The sequence below is a fragment of the Panthera onca genome, chromosome D2 (assembly GCF_046562875.1).
Source record: "Panthera onca isolate mPanOnc1 chromosome D2, mPanOnc1 haplotype 2, whole genome shotgun sequence".
NCBI lineage: Eukaryota > Metazoa > Chordata > Mammalia > Carnivora > Felidae > Panthera > Panthera onca.
Genome location: NC_138349.1, coordinates 16910683 through 16930925, shown reverse-complemented (window position 1 = coordinate 16930925; position 20243 = coordinate 16910683). Strand labels below are relative to the sequence as shown.

General features: G+C 45.9%; 1 long non-coding RNA gene across 5 annotated transcripts in view; it reads right to left on the bottom strand.

Moving 5' to 3' along the window:
• LOC132684877 (uncharacterized) overlaps nt 1-20243 on the bottom strand; it is a 143487-nt gene that overhangs the window by 108302 nt on the left and 14942 nt on the right. The window contains exon 4 of one of the 5 annotated variants that reach the window (XR_014135337.1): nt 15566-18304. The exons of the other annotated variants lie outside the window; for them this stretch is intronic. This is a non-coding gene — a long non-coding RNA (uncharacterized LOC132684877). Of the gene's footprint in view, nt 1-15565; nt 18305-20243 lie in introns of those variants that run through there. 5 annotated transcript variants of the gene reach the window in all.

Below are 20243 nucleotides of genomic sequence, written 5' to 3'. Positions count from 1 at the left end.
GAATATCCAGTTTCATATCCTGCTTTTTCACTTAACATTATATTGTGAGCATTTCCTCATATCCTTGAATATCCTTAGGAATGTGATTTTTTAATGGCTGTATAATATTCTATTGTATGGATATACCATGATGAACTTAACTGTACCCCTACCTTAGACACTCAGATTGTTTTTAGTTTTCCATTATTATAATAGTTCTGTGATGAACATTCTTCCTAACTTATTTTTAACAACCCCGGGGGGAAACTTTGTGTTCAGCGTGGGAAAAATTACTACCATCATAAGTAAAGACCACAGAATTAGGAAGAAGTTTCAGAAGAGTGCGTCCATCGAAGATTTAGACCTGAGTGGTCTCAGCGGGAGCAGCTCCACGGAGAAAGCTCAAAACCATCCTTCATCTGGTCACCATTTTAGGACTTGACTCCACCGGGTCTGGAACAATTCTGGTTATAACACAGGTCAGGCTACAGCGCCCTCTTATCGCGTTGCTACGTCTCACCTACATCCAGCAGCACAGACCTTCGTGACACAGAAGCATCAAGTGGCATTTGCCAGATGCTCAGTGACCATAGTAAAACGATGAAGGGAAGAAAGGAATCTGCTCTCCACTGCCCTTTGTTTATCTGTTTGTTTTCATGGTGGCAGAACATACGTAACATACAGTTTGCCATTTTAACCATTTTTAAGTATATAATCCAGTAGCATTAAATGCATTCACTCTGTTGTGCAACCATCGCCACCAGCCATCTCCAGAACTTTTTCATCTTGCAAATTGAAACTCTACACCCATTAAACAACTCCCCTCTTCAGTCTCCCCCTAGCCCTTGGCAACCACCACCCTCCTTCTGTCTCTGTGAATGTGACTACTCTAGGTACCTCCTGTAAGTGAAATCATAGATTTGTTCTTCCGCGTCTGGCATGTTTTCAGCAGGCATGTTTTCAAGGTTCATCCATGGTGTAGCATGTATTGGAATTTCATTCTTTTTAAAGGCTGAATAATAGTCCGGTGTGTGTGTGTGTGTGTGTGTGTGCGCATGTGTGTGTGTGTGTGTCACTTTTGTTTATCCACACAAAACATATTGATGAATATTAGGTTATTTCTACCTTTTGACTATTGTGAATAATGTTGCAATAATTCACATACTTCAACATTCTGGCGCAAGTATCTGTTGGAGGTTTCGCTTTCAATTCTTATGGGTATCCACCTAGGAGTGGAATTGCTGGGTCATAAGGTAAGTTTAACTTTTTGAGGAACCACCGCAGCATTGTGCCATTTTAGATCCCCACCAGCAACTTGGGACGGTTCCCATTCTGCTTGTCTTCATCAACACTTGTTATATTCCTTCTTCTTCTTCTTTGGTTTTTGTTTTTTTTAAATAATAGCCATCTTAATGGGTATGAAGTGGTATCTCATTGTGGTTTTGATTTGTATTCTCCTAATGACTAATGACATCGAGGATTCTTTCATATTCTCATTGGCCATTTGTATATCTTCTCTGAGGAAATGTCTATTAAAGTCCTTTGCTCCAGGTGCCTGGGTGGCTCAGTTGGTTAAGTGTCTGACTCAATTACGGCTCAGGTCATGAACTCACAGTTCCTGAGATAGAGCACAGAGACTTCTTGGGATTCTCTCTCTCTCTCTCTCTCTCTCTCTCTCTCAAAATAAATAAATATTTAAAAAATAAAAAAAAAGTCCTTTGCCCATTTTTGAAATGCATTGCTAAAGATGTTGCTTTTGGCTGCACCTGGGTGGCTCAGTCGGTTAGGCGTCCGACTTCGGCTCAGGTCATGATCTCATGGTTTGTGAGTTCGAGCCCCACGTCAGGCTCTGTGCTGACAGCTCAGAGCCTGGAGCCTGCTTTGGATTCTGTGTCTCCTCTCTCTTCCCCTCCCCTGCTCATGCTTGCTCTCTCTCTCAAAAATAAACATTAAAAAAAATTTTAAAGACGTCTGCTTTTGATGGGACAGACAGACACTCAGCATCAGAGTGCTCTTTACCCAGAGTATTTGGTGGCAGGAACAGATATTGATGATTCTCAAAAAGCAGGGAAGTTATTATAGAAGGAGGTTATTATAAGGCAAAGGGGGCCCCTCCTGGGATCCTAGTACAGGAAGTTCAGTGGGCCCCCAGGGAACTGGAGAGGCGTCAGGCTGCTACCCTGTCCGTGTCCCTCTCTCTGGGGCAGTGTAGTCCTGTCTCTGCCTCTGCTTGCACGTCTGCCTTCCCTGTGTGAGGCACTTAACCCCCAAGCTAAGCAGCTCGCTTCCCAGGACACATGCCCAACCGTCATCTTCACATGACCTTAGGGCTCCAGGGGCCCCCAGTAAACTCCAGCTTCTCTGTCCCCATCCAGCATTTGTTCTCTGAGGTCAGGAGCCCCTGTGACCCAATCAGCTGTGGCCATAGGGCCGATGACATGTGACAAACATTGCCAGATCAGCCCCTGCCTTGGGTGAGGCCTGTGGATGGAGAGTAACTTCAAAGAAGGGCATATGGAAAGGCAGCCATGATGGTTATGCTTAGCACCCAGAGGAAAGTTTCCAAGCTTTTCAACAATCTAGTATTACATTATTATGTCCATATCTCAAACACTCAAGAGTATTCTACACTTGATATTATTTACCTTTAGCTTGACATCTTTGTCTTTCAGGGTAGTGCAGCTGTAATGTTCAAAAGGCACCATTCAAGGTTGGTATGATGGTGGTGCGTCCGATGCTGAGAATAGTTCATAAGCTTGTGATTGCACTTCAGTTTCAAAGTTTGAACACTGACCTAAGCAAGGCAAACTTGCTTGGTCCAGAATATTTCTATATGGATGTGCTGTTTACTAGTCTCCCTAGCGTTAAATGTAAGCTATAGCCTCTCCCCCATCTCTTCATTTGGTTCAAAAAGAAAAATGGCAACCATTGCTTTTAGAGTGATCAGCATGGACGGAAGCTGAACAGCATAGCATGGAAGGGCAATCCCTAGAGTCAGCCTAGGGGGGACCCAAATACCCTTGGGAAGCATGAGATTTTAATTATTATTTACAAGCTACTTCTGACCTGTAGCGCAGCCAGTAAGAGATGATGGCTTGTAATTAGGACAAGAACCTATTACCAATGAATTTCTCGGTTTGAAATGGAAGCCAAGGGTTAAGTCATGAATGCTCTCACTGTTCGCCCCAGCCCCTCCATCTTTGGCTGTTCACATTAGTGTCTGAGGAAGGAGAGGACACTCCTGTCTTTCTTTGTCAGGAGATGACAGATCCATTCAAAACTCCCTTCCCAACAGATGGTGCCTTAGGAGGGAAACTTAGTGAAGGATAAAATGGGGGAGGCAGATAATCAGGTGATGGGAGAACTTAAGACAACACCCATTGGCAGGTACCCTGGGAAGAGCTGTTTCCCCCACGATGGAGGGAATGAGGTGGGACAGCACATTGTCTTGTGGATTACCACGCCTTCTTAAAAACATTAACAGACTTTATCTTTTAGAGCAGTTTAGGTTTACAAGAAAATTGAGTAGAGAGTACAGCACTACCCCTCCCCTCATACACAGTGTCTCCTATTAATAACATCCTGCATTAGTGTGACACATGTGTTACAAGTGATGAACCAATATTAATACAATATTTTTAAAAATGTTTACTTATTTACTTTTGAGAGAGAGAGGGAGAGCATGATAAGGGGAAGGGAAGAGGGAGGGGGAAAGAGAGAATCCCAAGCAGGCTCTGCACTGTCAGCATGGAGCCCAATGCGGGGCTCGATCTCAGGAACCGTGAGATCATGACCTGAGCTGAAATCAAGAGTTGGACGCTCAACCAACTGAGTCACCCAGGTGCCCCAACACGATATTGTTAACAGATGCCCAGAGTTCACATGAGGGTTCGTTTTTGTGTGTGTTGCCCATTGTGTAGATATTAACAAATGCAAAATGTCCTGTACCCACTGTTATCGCACAGAATCGTTTCCCTGCCTTCCAAATCCCCTGTGCTCCGCCTGTTCACCTCACCCCTACTTGAACTGCTGGAGACCAATGACCTTTTCTCTGTCTCTATAGTTTTGCCACCATGACCTTTTCAAATGGAAACTTCTGAAATAGCAGGGGACCTTGGTCAGGGGGGGGATTAGAAGAGCAACGGCCGCGGGTTACTGAGCCCGTTCTTACTTCATGCCAGGTCCTCTCTCGGGCACTCAGCGGACACTGGCACACCTAGTTCTCAAGAGAACACAGAAGCTGTTATCATCTCATCTTAAAGATGAGAAATTAAGGCTCAGAGAACTGGGTAAGCATTCAGATGAACCGGCCAAGAGGGGGGTGGGGCCTGGACCCAGAACCCAGACTACAGAAACTGTACTTAACCCCTGCCCTGCTCAGCTCAATTTCTGACTACTCTATAATGAGCATCATGACCATTTTTCTCTTGCACCAAATGAAATGATATGGAGATGTTATAATTCGCTATTATCATTATTATTATTATTATTATTATTTACTATTATTATAGATTTGTTCCACCGCTTAACTTAACTGCTAAAAGTTTATTTAGAGGAGCACCTGGGTGGCTCAGTCGGTTAAGCATCTGACTCTTGATTTTGGCTTGGGTCATGATCTCATGGTTTGTGAGTTCGAGCCCCGCATCAGTGCAGAGCCTGCGTGGGATTCCCTCTCTCTCCCCTCTCTCTGTCCCTACCCTGCTTGCTCTCTTCCTCAAAATAAATAAACAAACTTAAAAATGTTTTAAATAAAAGTTTATTTAGAATATGATATGTACATGTACACGGGGGAAATAGCCATACTTCTTTTTGTCTTCATATGAAGTTACTTAGAAAAACAGCCAAATGGGACTATATCAAACTCGATAAGCTTTGTGTGTCAAAAGGTACAGACAAGAAAGTGAAAAAGCAGCCCGCAGAATGGGAGAAAAGACTTACAAATCATGTACCTCATAAGGGGATAGCATCCAGAATATCTAAAGAATTCCTATATCTCAGCAATGAAATAACCAAATAACCTGATGTAAAAATGAGCAAAGGACTTGAATAAGCTTGTGTCCAAAGATGATCTACAAATGGTCAACAAGCATACGAATATGAAAAGATGCCCAACACCACGAAATCATCAGAAGAATGTAAATCAAAAACCACGAGTTATCACCTCACACCCATGAGGATGGCTGCTCTGAAAAAAAAGAAAACAACAGAAAGTGACAGGCGTCTGTGATGTTGTGGAGAAGTTGGAACACTTGTGCCCTATTGATGGGGTTGTAAAATTAGAGTAGCCACTACGGAAAACTGCGGAGGTTCCTTAAAAAAAAAAAAAAATCAAAAATAGAGCTACCCTACGATCCAGCAACCTTACTTCTGGGTATAGACCCAAAAGAATTGAAAGCAGGGTCTCAAAGGGAGATCTGCACACCCATCTTCACAGCATTATCCACAACAGCCAAGAAGTAGAAGCAACACAAATATATACTGACGGGAAGGGATCCGCAAAATGGGGTAGATACACACACAATGGAATATTACTCAGCCTGGAAAAAGGAAGCAAAATCTGACACCTGCTACCACATGGGTGAACCTTGCCTAGTGAAAGAAGCCGGACACAAAAGGACAAATACTGTATGATTTCACTGGCACAAGGTACCCGGAGTCGTCAAATTCACAGGGACAGAAAGCAGGATGGCGGGTGTTTGGAGCCAGAGGGAGAGCGGAACGGGGAGTCAGCGTTTAACAGGCACAGGGTTTCAGTTTTACAAGACGAAAAAGTTCTGGAGCTGGATGGTGGTGACAGTCACACAACGATGGGAATGTACTTCATGCCACTGACCTGTACACTGAAATAAGGCTGAAATGCCAAATTGTATAATGTCAAATGTGACATACATTTTACCATAATTTTTTAAAATTAAAAAAAAAAAGTTCTCTAAATTTTTTTTCTTTTGAAGGAACTGGCCTGTTCAGAAAGCTTAACCACCACCGGAAATGTGTCCAAGAGAAGAGTAAAGCTTCCAAAGCTTCTAGAGCTCTATGGCGTTCTCAGAAGTCACACATAGAAGCCCAGACTCACGGCAGGTCTTCGCTGGCACTGAATTCCAAGTTGTGTTGGGTCTTTCATCGGAGAGAAGGAATAAGCAACTGCAAGAAAAGGGAAGACGACCAAAGGCCTGCTCCCCTGACCAGCTGGTGGCTCCAAAGAATCTTGACATTCAAGGACTGCAAAGATCAGCTCCCTTCATGCCCACAACAGCCCCGATATCTGTGGGCAGACCGAGGCACGGGTGCTTTGAAGCCAACTTGCCCAAAGTCACACATAAACGAGGAAGCAGAGCCAGGATCCAAACGCTTACAGTCTGACCCTAGAGGCCACATTCTTAACCACTGTGCTATTCTGCCTCAGAGGAGGTTAAGGGACCAACCAAGCCGAAGGCACGAAAGCAAACAAGGCAAAGAAAATGAGGATATGCCCACCTGTGCCAGGTGTGAATCTTAGCTCATCCAGCCATGGTGCCCATCTAGGAGGCAGTGGTGATCTCTGAACCCATTTTAGACACGACAAAGCCGAGGTCCCAAGACCATTAAGTCAGCTCCCCTTAGGTCTCACAGCCAGTGGGCCCCATTTCTACTCGCCAATCCTGGCTTTTCCCGGTTGCTTGTCTTAGTTCGAAAATTATTGGAAGATAAAGGGATCGCTGCATTACGCTGTTTCTCAGAGGCACCACTGGCCCAGACTGCTAGAGCTGTTGCCTTAACTTGTAACTTTAAAATCCCGACCGGGGTGCCTGGGTGGCTCAGTCGGTTAAGCGGCCGACTTCGGCTCAGGTCATGATCTCACGGTCCGTGGGCTCAAGCCCCGCGTCGGGCTCTGTGCTGACTGCTCAGAGCCTGGGGCCTGTTTCAGATTCTGTGTCTCCCTCTCTCTGACCCTCCCCCGTTCATGCTCTGTCTCTCTCTGTCTCAAAAATAAATAAACGTTAAAAAAAAATTTTTTTTTAAATCCCGACCTTTCCCAGTTGCAGAGGGCTAGGAGGTGCTGTGACCACTTCACCTCTTTCCCAAAGACCAAGAGGCCGGTGAGCAACCGTGGCTGGAAGGGCTGTGCAGCCAAACACAGGGAGGGACAGAAATGACCGAGGTCACAGGCACGGGCGGTGCCAGCCTGAGCCCTGTGTTTTTGAAACACAAGATTCCGTCTCGGGTGGAGGAAATGACAAAGCTGGAGGAAAATGTTGAAAATGGGAATCCACCAACGTGGAAGGCTTTACTCAAGGTTTTTTAGGCTAAACGCTGTAGGAAACAGCGGCAGATGGGGGCACCATATTGCAGGGCGCGATGTGGAACTTGGTCCAAAGCGAGGAAAACTCACAGGCTCCCAAACCACGTAAAACGCAACTGGGGAAAATGTGAAATAATTTGTTGTGGTGGAGAGCAGTTAAACTTGTCACACACTAATGAGTTCAGGATACCCAAGGAACAGACCTCTAGCCAAATCCGGCAGCAGCCAGAGGCGAGAAGCAACAGGGGTTCTCCCAGGAGCAGAATTCAGGACTAACAAGGGCTCAGGGACTTTTCCCAAAGGGGGTATCTTAGACGAGCCGGGGAGAGGGTCGCTCCGGTCAGCCACGACGGCGGGAGGAGCAAGCGGGATGATCTGATGCCTGGACAGAATCAGCCATCAAGTCTGGTCGGGCTCCCGCATTCATGGCATTCCTCTCTGCCTGCCCCCCCCCCCCCAACCCCTCCACCTTCCCGAGCCAGACGCCCCCCGCCCCTCCCCCCGTCACCTCCCGCCTGCTCCCAGATGTAGCTTCCACCTGCCACGTGACCTCCCTGCTCAGAAACCTCCAGGAGCTCTCCCCTTCCTACAGATAAGCCTCCACCCCCACAGCTTCTCCCCCACGGATCCCCCAGACCGACCTGCCATAGCTCCCAGCTCGTCTCGTGTCCAGGTCGCACTGTATGTGCCGTGAACCTCCCAGGACAGGGAGGATGCCTGAACATAATAGATTCTCGGTGAATGTTTGCTGCATTGGTACCATGCTTCTAGAGTCAGCGGGGTCGGGGTGGAATTCCGACTCCACCACTTAACGGCTTTGTGATCTCGGGTAGGCTCACCTCCCTGAGCCCCAATTTCAATTTTGGAAAATGGGGGCAAGGAGGTCTTCTTCGTGGGCTCATTCCGAGAAATAAATGAGGCAACGTAGGTCAAATGCTTAGTCAGGAATAACTTCTCAATAAATGCTTTAAAAAAAACCAAACAAACAATTCCTGCCCTGCTTACCTGAAAGCCACCTGTGTCACAGCGCCTGTCACCCTCGAGACTTAAGGACGGAGCCCCTAATAAAGAGACCAAATAAAGGATTCGTGTGGCACTGACTGAAAGGAGATGGTTTGTTCCAGTGCCCAGCTGTAGTTATTTCATAAGAAAGACAGCGGAAAGAAAACAGGCTAGAGAAGGAATTTTTTAAAGGATTGGACGAAGAGGAAAGAAAAACAAGCCAAAGATAATTATTGATTCAGAAAGAGATGGAAACACAGCCTAAGTGTTTGGTCTTCCAGGGAGATCATAAAATCTGCTCAGTTCCCGTGCATTTCAGCTCCTCTAAGAGAAGTATTATCAAATCCAAGGGCAGTAAATTTCAAATAACTGAGGGCACATTTGCTTGAGGTTGGGCTTGTTCTATTCGCTGGGAAGGAAGGAAAATTCCTCTCGCTGTCACTTCTTCGGCCACCCACCTCTGCCAAGCCACAGGGGCCTGGCTTCTCCATCACATAGGACTTACCGGGATGGTAAGTCCAAGCCCTGGAAGAAACTAGATGAACAAGGGTCCGAGTGGCATCTGCGTTCCTAAGAAGGTCCTCCCACCCACGCTCTAACACCGTCCACCGCCAGGTCACCCCCCCCCATACCATTCTCCCAAGCCCTAGTCCTCCAGGGTGGTAAGTAAGCATCGTCCTCTCCCTCTTTATCCTTCAGTGTTAACAGTTTGTGAAACTCTTTTTAAAATTGCAAGATGCAACCCACAAGTGTTGGCAAAACTCATTCAGTGGGTTGCAGTCGACTCTTCTTTAATGAGATAGAAAATAACACAGCACACTACACGTGGTAATGTTAAGTACCATTTTACGAAACTTTCGTTTTGGTTATTTATAGAGAGTAAGATGAATTTCTCACTGCGGGTCTCAGTCAAAAATATTCAGAAAGCTGACTTGGAGGCCCGTGCAAGACTGGTTAAAACCTTCATGTTTGATTCCTTTTCATATCTACTACTGCACCTACCATAACACAAGGGAAGGTCCATGAAATACTTGTGCATGCATGGATGATGAAGTCGGGGGTGGGGGGTGGGGTAGCTAGAGACAGGAAGTGCTTGCAGAGTAAGAAAGCAGATGCAGTAAGTGGCCAAAAAAAAAAAAAAAAAAAAAAATGAGAGTGTCTTTGGGCGAATTTCTCTTGCTTTTGGAGAAAGTTGACTCATCCCAAACCTCTAGGACCTGGCCCATGGGGTTCAACTGAGGTTTTAACTGGGCAGAATATCTGCTTAATAACTTCCCGCTTTCCAACGTGTTTTATATCGTGTGCACCCAATAGAAGTCTATTTCAGAACTGGTGCAGCAACATGATGACCCAAAATCGGGAGTGGATCCCATGGCCAGTTCGCCACGAGTGTCACGTGTTACTTAAAATTTTCAGTGACAGAGTTATTATAGCAAAAACTGGAAACCCTCTAAGTGTTCATCAACTGATGACAAGATTCACAAAGTGGTCTAGCCATACGATGGAACACTCCTCAGAAATAAAAAGGAGTGAATTACCCATACGTGAAACAACATGAATGAACCTTAAAACCGTGGTGCAGAGTGAAAGAAGCCAGACGCAGAAGACAACATGCTGTATGATTCCACTTATGTGAAATTTCTAGACCAAAGAGCAGATGAGAGGTTGTCTGGGCCTGCGGGTGGGAGAAGAGATTGACCGCAGAGGGGTCTGCGGTGGCTTGGGGGATACTGGGAGTGTTCTATAACTGGATTATCCTGATGGCTGCACGGTTGTACGAATTTACTAAAACTCGTTGAAACATGCACTTACGGTGGGTGGGCTTTTATGCCAAATGATACCTTGATGGAGCCGTTAGGAAAATCACGGGTGTTTTGAATGCCTCCACAGCTACAGGAGAAAGTTCTCCTTATACTTCCCAACTGTGGCTTTCTTATATTGGAAAAGGGTCTGAACGTCTCTTAAAGTCAGACTGTTACATAACCTGGCCACTGCCCCCTTTTCCGTGACTATGGACAGAACATCAGTGTCTATCTATCTGCCTGCTGGTCTGCTTCGTGGTCCTGAAAGACCACACGCTACCAACTGGCATGCAGGGCCTTGCTGACCATTGCCCCGCTCACTCAGCAGCCCGGACGCTAGGGAGGAAAGATTTCCCTTGAAGCCCTTTCTCTACTGTTGCCTACCGCTCTTCAGCAGACGGGAGGCAGGGTCCTTTCCATGCTGCCCAAATCAGCAGCAATTGTAAAAAAGAAAATAGCAGACTGGTATAATAAGTTTGTGGGCTTTCGCTCCCCCAAATAACTCATTGGGCGTTGGAAGTACAGAGCAGTTATGATATGTTCAACCTGGTAACCTAAAATCATACATCTATTCAAAGCTAATGATCAAGGTAGACAGAATTTTGAGAAGAACAATTGCCATTTTCCTTCATACTTGTTCACATAATGAAGGAATGTGCCTTAGACATCTACACATTGTCCTGCTCCTCTTCCAAATAGTACCCTGAAACTGCGCTCAGTGCGTAACAAGTCCTGGATAAATACTTGTTGGTTTGATTGATTCCTCGCCCCAGTGACAATGGCCAGATTAGAATTGATGAGACAATTTCCATAAGGCTGGAAAGGAACACCATGTACCCCCGTGGTCCCGGTAATTTGACTGATGCTGATGGGTTTTGTAATGATTCCTTTCAAACCTCCAACCTCCAGAACCTCTCAAATCCAAACCAGAAAACAAAGTTTTTAAAGCGGAACAATATTTTAGCTCTCATCAGCTCATGCCAAAACTGCAAACCAAATCCAAGTAGGTGAAAGTTATTATAACTCAGAATTCTATGAAAGTCAATTGCGGTTTTGCTAATGTTTAAAACAGACAAGTGTGACATTCAAATTTTTGTTTGTTAAAACAACGACAACAACAACAGTGGCACCAGAGTTTCCATGTAGTTTGAAATTCTGGTTCAAAAAAGCCCAAGTATACATGGCTAAGTCCTTGGCAAAATGCACAGGAGACAAACTGAAATGAGCCATAAGGCACAACTGGGGATGACATTTGTGCTATTTTTTTTTTTTTAACTTTTCCGAGTATTTCTTCTAAAAACCCATTCCTGGCTTCCCCGTACACACATATTAGATAAAGGGAGAGTAACAAAGATGGCCCCCGTCTAGCGCACTCAGCGGCCGAACGTGAAAGTGACTCCTAGGCTTCTTCTACCAAGATCGTCAGTGAGGAAACACGCAGCAAAGGGCCCTCTCTCGCTAGCAGTGAAGACAGCCTGCTAGGGAGAACTTTCTCCATGAAAGGCTTTAAGCCACAGAAGCATTCTCTCTGGAGATGAGGAATGTGGGCCAGAAAGAGGCAAGAGCCACCTACTCGCTACAGTTATTCCCCCCGAATTGAGGAAAGTCAGCCTCAAAGTCCCTTATTCTCAAAAGAAATGATGCAGAGAGCGAGCTGGCCATGGCATGTCTCCCCACACACCTGTGGTTGGTTTCTATTGTCTTTCTTCGGTATTTACTAAAAGTTGGCTACGTGCCCAACGCATGTGTAACTCACTGAATTCTGAACGTATCTCCCTTTTGGCTGTGTCCAACTCTCAGTGCTTTGAAAGGTCCTTGAGGAGTAGAATTGAGCCTTTCCATCTTTGTTGCCTTGGCCTCCAGCCCAGGGTCTGGCAGAAAGTGTGCATTCAATTAATGTTAGTTGAATGGATGGATGGGTGGGCCGGTAGATAGTGGGATGGTAGATAGGTGGGTGGAGAGACGGGTGGGTGACAGGTGGATAGATGGATGGATGAAGAGAACAGACCAGTCAACAAGTTTCCCCACTTTTGAGATCCTACATATCAAGGTGTCCTGGTATACAACTCTTACGTAAACCCGTGGCATTATCATTAAGTTCCAGACATCCATCTGTTTTGATGATACACACGGTAGGAACACGCAGGGGAAAAAAAAGCCCCTTGCTTCACTGATGCCACATGTAGGAAGATCTTTGCCAAGTGTACTATTTATCACCTGAAAACTACTCTTCCTGATATCTTATTCCATTTATAGATTCTGGCTCTGGAGTGTAAGAGTCTATTTTTTGAATTAAAATGTGATAAGAGACATTTCAGTTCCCAGAGTCTCTTCTCCGTCTGTAGGTCAGAAGTTATTGGCTGGAGTCCCAGCATCTCCCTTGAGCTATTGCTTCTGCTGACCAAACCTCCCGAGCCTTTAAACCAAATGATATCATAATCATTATGGTGCATCGTTCTAACAGTTGACGTTCATCTACGTATGCACAGGTATCTTTGAATTTCCCCCTGCTTATCGAAATCGCAAACAGGTGAGCAAGTTTTAATCCGTATTGTGAGTGCCTCGAAGTGGGGTTCTGATGATGATACTAATGAAAACTGCACTGGCATTTGTTGAACTGACTACTGGTAACTACATGGTTGTTGCATATTAGATAATGTGATATATAATCGCCGACAGAACAATGCCTCCTAGAGACACTGTACTTCTCTAACAGAAAAAAAAAAAAAAACTATGACCATAAATTCTATTCATTAAGCACCCACCAAACGCAGGGTTCTTACACACATTAGCTTCTTCATTTCCCATTCGAGTCGTAGGAAGTAAGGAATGTTATTTCCGTTCGACTGATGAAATGACTGAATCTCAGAGAAACGAAGAGCATTGCTCAAGGATCTAGGTGTGAGTGGTGAGGGAGGACTTAAACCTGGGTCGAGCCTGCGTGTTTTCTGTTCTCCCACTTGGGTTAAGCAGTTCTAAGAAAACCGTATTTCTCTTGCTCATTTCTTTTGCTTATGACACAGGATATTGTGGTATTGCTCATGTACTAAAAACCATGCTCAGAGTTCTTGTGGTTTTGAGTTGAAAAAAAAAACAAAAACAAACAAGATCAGATGTGAAGATTTACTTCGACTTTAGTACAGTGTAACCTCAAAAGAAAAAAAAAAAAAACCTTAATCTTTCAAGTTCCAATTTCCACAATATGCATATTCACACAGCTTCTGAAATGACTAGGGAGAATGAGTCTAGTTGATTACCTCCAGAGCAGTAAGTCGTGTCCCCAGTTACAAGACTGGAGGGACGGTGAGCTAGGACATCACAGCCCTTGACAATCTTTGTTTATATTTGAGTGCCTTCAATGTGAATTCGGGGCACATTTACAGCACCTCTGTTTGGTTTTTCTTTTATGTAGTTTTTAACACAGTGGCAAATTGGAAGTGACTGCCAGCCGGCTGAAATCTACAGCTAATCGGAAAGGTCAAACAGCCTCCTTTGTTCAACATACGCCATCCCTCCCCATTCCTTCGCAGCCTGTGCAGTGTGACCCAGCGAGGAACATGTCTGCTCTTGTCCCCCGTGTGTTGCATTGACGCCGAGGTGCTGAGATGCCCCCGGGCTCATCGAAGGCCGGCCTGTCTCATGTTTCATCATTGGCCCAATAGGCACAGAGCTTGTGGTTTACCGTCTATCTCTGCGAGCACTCAAGGCCAAGGCAGACTGCCCAAGACTGAGAACAAAAGAACACCCAGTTGCCCAACACTTTAAGACACTCTAGCCAGCCTCCTCCTCCCCAGGTAGTGCGCGTGTGTCTCCCCACCCAACACATGCAAACTCTTCCTCCCCCTTCTCCCTTCACATCTGTGCCCCCTCAGCCCCACCTTTTCCACAGTCATTCAGAAATTTTAAACCTAAACTATAGCAAGTGATTTCTTCCTTGATGAATCGCCCCTTCTCCACTCCACCCTATAACCTGGCTCTGAGGTAATTTCCTAATTCTTTTGGACAAGTCAGTTTACTCTTGATGAGGATTAAAGGTTATTTTTAACCTGAACCACACACGAGGAAATGATGCAATAATTTCTTTGAGCTGGCTGAATGGTTCCTCTTTTTCTTTTTGGTCCATGAATCAAGATGATTCTGAACTTGAAGTTGTTTCTGGCCTTTGTGAGTAATTTCATAATCGCAGAATAAAGTCCACCACTCCCAATTTAAAGGGCTTGCGAGCAGCGATGGTTTCCTAAATGACTGGCATTTTTGTCAGATGTAGACCCCGGGGTTAAAACTCAGAGCGATTTTATTTTATTTTTTTAAATTTTTTTAAATGTTTATTTATGAGAGATAGGTAGAGAGCGAGCAGGGGAGAGGCAGAGAGAGAGAGAGAGGGAGGGAGACAGGATCCCAAGCAGGCTCCGTGCCATCAGCACAGAGCCCCGTGAGGGGCTTGAACCCACGAACCGTGAGACCATGACCTGAGCCGAAATCAAGAGTTAGATGCTTGACCAACTGAGCCACCCAGGCTCCCAAAACTCAGAGTGCTTTTAGGCCAGCATACACACGCGCCCTCCTGGTCCCTTTCACAAAGCCTGCTCCAATTTGAAAGAAAGGTGGTTAACTCTGCCACCTGGGGCTATTCTGATAGGCATCAAGTTGTCTGCCCTCCCTCCAATCTCTTGTCTAGACCTTCTAGATAGAAGGTAGACATTTCTCAATCTATCACTATTTTTAAACTGTTTGTGCATTTAAGGCCGTATGTTTATATCAGGGTTTCTCAACCTCAGGACTGTTGAAATGTGGGGTCAGGTCATTCTTTGTTGTGGAGCTGCTTATGCACATGATAGGACTCTTAGCATCCCTGGGCTCCCTCTACCTGCCAGATGCTGGCGGCACCCTCTCCAAAGTCACAACAACCGAAAATATCTCCACACATTGCCAAGTGTCCTCCGGGGAAGCAAAATTGGTTGAGAAACACTGGCCTTTCTGTTGGTTTCAATTACAAATTCCCTTTGGACCGGAACTCACCGAATTCGTACAGACTTCACAACAGGAAGGTGTGGAGAGAAAGCTGTTGAATGATGATCACAGTCACCAAAAATGTATCGAGGATTTTTGGCTCCCGTTTAAAGAGGACCGACAATTTCAACAGATGATCAAGTAAACAGTAGATAATTTGTCTTATTCAGCCTTCTGTTCTAATCAATAGGATTAAAACGGCAACACTTAGCTCTCTTTTTATGAACCACCAGGAGGAATTAAAAATCTTTAAGAAAGAACTCATCCCCTCATAATTAAACTGCTCCCACAAAATAAGGTAGGAGGCAGGTAGAGTGAAACCACGCACAGCAGTGTGAGTGAGCGAATGGCAAGCCTCAGAAAAATGAGTCTGCGCCTGGATAAACATTCCTTTGCAATTACTGTTCTGCGAGGCAGGGACTGAGGGCGGCACCCCATCCCCTCGTGAGAGCTGGCCCTCATAAACTACATCCAGTATCTTTCATGGCTGGAAAGCAGAAGATAGATATGAACTCATATGTCATTATAACTGCTGTGTTTTTCATCCATTCAAGTGGCATTAAACTGCTGGGTTTGGAAAAGACAAGTTTCTAAATGGTCTCTCTCTAGCCCTCTCTCGGGGCAAAAGAACAAAACCTTTTATCAGTTAATCTGATGGATGACATGGGGTTATTTTTATTCTATTCACAAGAGACAAGGCATGTAGGTCCCCCTTGTTCTTACATGCATTGGTTAATAATTCAATTAAACAAATATTTATGGAAATCATGGGCAAAGCAGTTTGATAGCCACCAGTTACTACAGTGGAAATGAAGATCTGCCCTCTGACTTTACATTCTGTTTCTCTAACAGTTGGTTGTATATTTTTATTATATTCCCATACATACTTGACATTGTATACTTTAAGGGCCGATCCAGCGGATTCAAACGTCTGAGTGCCCACAGATGATGGGTCATCCAGAAGGAGTTTATGGACACATGGCTTTTGACATAAGGGTGGGTATTCAAAACAATGTTAATGGTGAGAGGGGTTTTTTTTTTCCTGATTATTAAATTAATACATGTTGCTGTTTTTAAAATAAAATCCAGAAAACAAAGAAAAGTTCAAGGGGAAGATGGTCTCCCATAAGCAGTGGAAGGTCATAGCAAAGGCATGGGACCCAGTATGCTGGGGACAGCAAAACCTGTGTGGGATCCTAAGGAGCCACCCAGAATCATGGGGTGGGGGCCTGAATGCCAGACCTAATTAAGAAGACAATGGGGAGCCACTGATGGTTGTATGTTCTGGGCATCCTCGTGACAGAGTCAAGGTGCCCGTGAGGTCCTAGTGGTTCTGCTCAATTGTCACATGTGGAGCCAGAGGATATAAGGTATGCATTAACCTGTCCAAGGTCATGTAGCCAGTAGACGGGAGGACGGGCAGTCCCAAACCCCATGTCCCTCACACAAAGTAGGAATTGAGTGGAACAAGACAAGGGCTGTGATTTAAAGCATCATGTGTCTAGCTGTGGCGGATACAACTTTGACCCAGGGGAATGTATCAAAAGATTCCGTAGGCACAGAAAAAGGATCTTACTTACTTTGTAGATAAAAGACCAACTGACAGCCCAGAGACATCTACGCAGAGCAGGTACCCCTGGGTGGAGGGCACCTTCCCTGACTGTCGGGTACCCAGAATGATATACCACTGCCAAGTTACCACCTGAATGAAGTGAGGGGCTTTGGAGCTTTGGGCAGCTTCCCTTTGGTGCTTTTCATGGGGAGTTCATGCCACTGACCCATAGCAATCGTTCTGGACTATCTATCTGGTTAAGAGCCAGCCTGCTCACCAGGTATGATGGCTGGAGCCCCCAATACATTCCCGAGACACTCCAGGATGCATTCCCAGGTTTACCATGCCCCTGGTAGATCCAGAAGTCATGCCAAGACAGGACAACATTTCAAAGGGAGATTCATGAATGTGAACAAGGGTTAACAGTGTCAGATGCTACAGAAAGGGCATAGTGCACAAGGCAACTGCTTTTGACTCTTCTGGAAATCTTTGAGGAAGCACTTCTGAATGGTAGTGGGGGGAAAAGCTGGGTTGTTTAGGGTTACAGAGGGGAAGAATCATGACTAGATAAATACATTGAGTATGATCTGCTCCTTCTAGAAGTATGTCGGTGAGGAGGAGAAGAAAAATGAGCCATGGTAGTGGATCAAGAGGATTTATTCAGGACCAGGTGGGAGTCGAACTCTTCTCCTTCAACAGCGTCCAACGAATGCTTTCTCTGTGCCTCACAGATGCCAGGCGTTCTCCAAGGTCTGGAGAGACAGCCACGAATACTGACAAAATTCCTGTCCCCGTGGGGCTTATATTTGGGGAAAGGGGGAGGAAGGCAGGGCACAAACACCAAAAAGTGAAAATAAACACATAGATCTAAATAAGGTAATTCCATACAAGGATGTGGAATGTCAGTGATATATTAATGAAAAAAAAAAAGAGATTGGTATGATAAGACCAAGACTGGCTGAGTTGGGGGAACGGGGTGGTCAGACAAGGACCCCCTAAGGAGGTAACACTTGAGAGGAAGCTTCAGGAGTGAGAAAGAACCGCCGTGGGATTTCTGACAGAGGGACAGCAAGTTCAGGGTCCCTGTGGCAGGTACCAGCTCAAGGGACAAAGGGGCCAGTGTGGTAAAGCACAGAGAGCCAGGGAGATAGAAGGAAAGGGGAGGCAGCCAACAGATTACCACACGCCTGCGACCACAGAAGCAAGTTTGGGTTTAGTTCTAACTGTGATGTGAAACCACTGGGGGTGTTGAAGCAGGAAAAGCTAAGTGATCTTTTTTTCTAATTATTATTTTAAGATCATATATATCTTTTTAAAAGCCACTCTTGGCTACAGAGCAGAGAATAAACTCTAGGGGCAGGAGTGGAAGTTGCCGGCGTCTGTTGCGGGGGGTCTAGTGGGAGACCAATGGTGGCTTGGACCAAAGTAGCAGCAGGGAAAAGGTGAGCGTGTTGCAAACACAGAGCCCACAGCATTTGCTGATGGACTGCATCTGGGGAGAGGTGGAAAGGGGCAAACTGAGGGAGAGCCCTTGGGTCTCCACCCAAGTACCTACGTGAATGGCAGTGCTATTTCCTGAGCTGGGAAGACTGGAGGAGGAGTCTGGAGGGAGTAGAGACTAACAGTCTCAGTGCTGGATAAGTCAAGTCAACTGTAAGACGTCTGAATCCCAGAAGAGATCTGAAGGAGAAAGCTGGGAGAAATCAGGCCAGGGATACAGATTTTGGAGTCATCAGTCTATGGATGTTAAAAAAAAAAAAAAAAAAAAGCAAGCAGTTGGATTAAACATAGAATTACCACAGGATCCAGCAATCCCACTCCCAGGTATAGACCCCCGAGAATTGGAAATAAAACTCGTACACAAATATTTACAGCAAGACTACTGAAAACAGCCAAATGGTGGAAACAACCCAAATGGCCACCAACAGCTGGATGGATAAATGAAATACGGAATAACCACACGACGGAATACTATTCAGCCGCAGAAAGGAACGAAGCCTTAATACACGCTACAAAGTGGACGGTGAACCTTGAAAACATTACGCTAGGCGAATGGTTCCATTTATACAAGAATATCCACGATAAGCAAATCCAGAGACAGAAGGCAGACGAGCAGTTGCCAGGGGTTAAGAAAGGAGCAAATGGGCAGCGGCTGCTGAATGGGTACAGAGTTTTCTCTTGGGGTGATGGAGGATGTTTTGGGACCAGACAGAGGTGGCAGTTGCACCATAATGTGAATGCAGTAAATGCCACTAAACTGTATGCTCTAAAAGGGTGGAATTTATGTTCATGGGTATTTTACCACGCCGAAACATACATACATACATACATACATACATACATAACAAACATAGGCAAGGGGGTTGGATGAGGTGACCTCCGGATCAGGCAGAGATGGACAAGACAGCCCTGGACTGAGCCCCAAGCATGTGAGAACTTAAGAGGTCAGCCGGAAGAGGGATAGTCAGCAAAGAAGGTTCGAAGGCACAAACCGTGACACCGGAGGAAAACCAGAGACGTTGCTGTCCTAGAACCCAAAGGGAAATGTGTTGCAAGGAGAGTCAAGTGACCATCTGTGTCAAAGAGTGACTTCGTGTGCGGTTCGGGGGGGACACTGCCACATTCGCCCGCTCCGTGGTGGAACCATTTTGCACTCTGATCGGCACTGCGTCAGAGTGCTCCCGTCCGCCCTGCAATAGAGCACTGTTGCCAGACCAGCGTACCGTCCTCTCCGAGGGGGAAATAGATCCCAGGGTAGATTTCACCTGCAACTCCTCTAACTGAGAGTGAGGCTGAACATCGTTACAGACATTCAGGGGCCACCCGTCTCTCCTCCATCGAGGGCTATCTGAGCCCGGTCTTCTTCCATTTTCTGTTGAGCTGGGAGTCTTCTCACTCTTGATTTCTAGGAGCTCTTGAAGTATCAGGGAGCTGGTCTTTTGTATCACCCCCCTCCCTTGAAGCTCTTCTTTCTTCGCTACCTCGAAAGTATTCTCTTCTAGGTGTTCTTTCGTCTCCAGGGTCTCATGTGAGCCTTTGGGATGCTTTCCCCTGGGTACGTGGGCTTCTCCCCGACTCAGCACTTCGCATGTTAGCGCCCCCAACCCTTCGTCTCCAGCAACCTCACTTCACTACATGCCCTTCTCGGGCATCCCTCCCCTTCCATCACTGCCTCCACCATGATTCTGATCACAGCTATGTGCTGAACTCTCCCTAAACGATGTGCAGCAGGATATTAACAAAGGACTTCTCGATGCTCAGGGCGGGCTGAGACCCCACAGCGGAGAACAAGGTGTGTTAGGCACCCAAGCATTCGAAAGAGAGGGGCTAGACCATCTAGGCAGACCTTACAGAGGATGACCCAAAACACCACACAGGGGCCTGGCCTCATCATGAGGGTCTTTACCAGAGGTTTGAGCGTTGCTCCTTAGTTCTTTGCAGAGAACCCACTGCCCTCAAACCAAGCAGAAGGCTTTAAGAGAATCTTCTGGAGAGCCTGGCTGGTGTCTTATGGAATTGAGGGGACGCAGGATTAGCTGACTCGTGTCGGAAAAGCTCTAAAGGTGAAAGGCTGGCTGGCTGCCATGGCCCCAAGTCGGGAGAGGAGCCCTCTTGTCAA